The sequence below is a fragment of the Aplysia californica genome, unplaced genomic scaffold (assembly GCF_000002075.1).
Source record: "Aplysia californica isolate F4 #8 unplaced genomic scaffold, AplCal3.0 scaffold00077, whole genome shotgun sequence".
NCBI lineage: Eukaryota > Metazoa > Mollusca > Gastropoda > Aplysiida > Aplysiidae > Aplysia > Aplysia californica.
In genome coordinates this window covers 177,248-179,727 of record NW_004797347.1, presented here as the reverse complement: position 1 = coordinate 179,727, position 2,480 = coordinate 177,248, and the positions used below count along the sequence as shown (strand labels likewise).

The window sequence follows — 2,480 nt, the reverse complement described above, 5'->3', positions numbered from 1 at the left end:
TATAATATTATAATGACAGTACTTACAAAACACGCGCAAAAAGCTTATGACGTCCAATGACAAAAGATTGGTTTGCTACACTGCTCACTTTATACTCTCCCCCCCCTCCCCACATATCCCCCCACATCTCCCCCCAATCCCCTGAACCCGACAATTTACCCGCCGTAATTGGCTTCTTTTTATGTAATACCCTTTTAACTAGATCACTTGCGCTGATCCTCCTTATTAGCGGCTCAGTTGGCCCACACTTCCAATCAGACAACGCGAGGCAACACCAAAATATGCGTCCAGATGACGCTTACATTTTGAAAGACCGTCACTGTAGATGGATGTAGAGAAAGATATACTCGTACATGTATGCAATAACATAACAGTAGACTTATTTGAAGACTCAAGCAAACAGCCGGTGTTGGTGTTGCCTTACTGTATTATATGTACAGCATTGTAGTAGCCTGTGTCAGAAGTGAGTACCTTAGTGTGTATTTTATATATTATTTTATACTAGTATGTATATTATATATTATATTATTTTATATTTTGTACTAGTTTTCTTCCTTCGGGCACGGTACGATGTTGGATAGAGCCACTGATTCGTTACAAATGTATTCATTTTTTTTTTTCATTTCCAGTTTTGCTTGTTTCTTTTCTGCCATCTAGTTCCTGGCCTAACTCTCTACAAGTCGTGAGCTAATTATTCCCTGCTGGTTTGTTGCAGCAGGTTTAGTTTGTTATACGTTAGTATTTATAGCATATAAGCTGGAAGGTTACAAGCATGTATCCCCCAATAAATAGATAACAAATAGATAAATAAATAAATAAATAAATAAATAATTAAATACAATTTTAAAATAACATTCTTTGCAGACAAAGTAACGTTAATAAAACAAAACGACGAATACTTTTAACAGTAAGTTGTTAGTATCACCATGTTTCGTTTGTAAAATAGACAGTTCTGACGTGTTTTTCGTTTCGTTTACCAATCAGACAATTGATTTTTTTTTCGATAAGCCCATACTGTACAAATAATACATAGGCACGTACAGGCGCCCCATCCTCTTTATCTCCGTCTCTGTCTCTGTCAGTCTGTTTCTCTCTCTCTCTCTCTCTCTGTCGCTGTCTCTCTCTCTCTGTCTCTTTGTCTCTCTCTCTCTCTCTCTCTCTCTCTCTCTCTCTGTCGCTGTCTCTCTCTCTCTGTCTCTTTGTCTCTCTCTCTCTGTCTCTCTCTCTCTCTCTCTCTTCTCTCTCTCTCTCTCTCTCTCTCTCTCATTATGTTTTTTAACCATATATCCGTACGTCGTGTTTTACTATCGTATCCATACGACGTGGGGAACTCTTGTGCAACCACTTTCAAAGAGGAAATTTACTCGTTAATCCTATCCGTACACATTGCATAGCAGTCTGTCAAAATTATTTTTTGAGAAACACTGAAAGTTTCAAAGAGATCTTCGTACTAGAAGTATTCTAAAATGTGAAGAATACAACCCCGGGGGTACAAAATGACCCCAGGGCGTACAGATAGAAAGTGAAAACATTCGAAATTCGTTTTCAGCATACAGTAGAAATGGTGAAAGACGGCCACCCATTGTCGAGGAGAAAGTGGCCGCCTTAGACTGATGGCCGTTTTACACAATATCATTATACCCCCCCCCCCCAAAAAAAACACCCCAAAGAAAAAAAAAAAAGAAAAGAAAGAGGGGAAATGGGAAGTGGCAACTTGTACAGGTGATTGTCTTATACAGGTGACTGTTGGATCAGGATCGGTTGTGTATCATTTCATCATATGTGAGGCATTGGGGTGAAATCAGGCGCTCGTCAAAATAATGAAACTGAAGAAAACGGCATTTTTCTTCCCCTTTGGCAATTTTTATCGAATTTTTAGTTTTTGGCTCCGTACTTTTTATGTCCATTTAAAAACAATTTGCTGAGTGACTTTTACTTAAAAACTTTGATTAAAGACACACAAAAAGTAAATTTACAGTTTCCAAGGACTCTCAAGCTTTGGAAGTCACCAAACTTTGGCGACCATTTTCTCGCTTATTTTACCTTTGAAACCGGGCGACCCCCACTTGCTTCAATCGTGAATATCTCGACTTCTATTCAAGATACATTGTTTATTTTTTTTATTAGAAGGAAGAAAAATGAACAAGCTATAAGATGATACCAATAACTCCATGTGCCCAAAAATTGACGGGCGCCTGATTCCACCTCGTCGTACCACACAAGATGTCTTGTTACAGTACTGGCAGATGATGTTGTTAGAAATACAGTCATGATAGCTTGTTCTTTTAATCTCCCCTAGCCTGACTCGGCCCAGTGACAGAAATATGCAATGTTTGACCCATGATAAAAGATAATATGTGCACAACCTGTACTTATTCATTATGGAAACTATCAAATGAGTGCTTTATATGATGTGATATGGGCCAATGGCCTTAAACACTGAATAAACTTACTTACTTACTTACTTACTTACTTACTTA

At 38.1% G+C, this 2,480-nt stretch overlaps 1 protein-coding gene across 1 annotated transcript in view; it reads left to right on the top strand.

Moving 5' to 3' along the window:
* Window positions 1-324: 324 nt before the first annotated feature.
* The window catches only part of LOC101847319 (carbohydrate sulfotransferase 11), a gene marked incomplete in the record, with an annotated part of 27,465 nt that continues 25,309 nt past the window's right edge, over window positions 325-2,480 (top strand). The window contains 1 exon segment of the mRNA XM_005094181.3: window positions 325-463.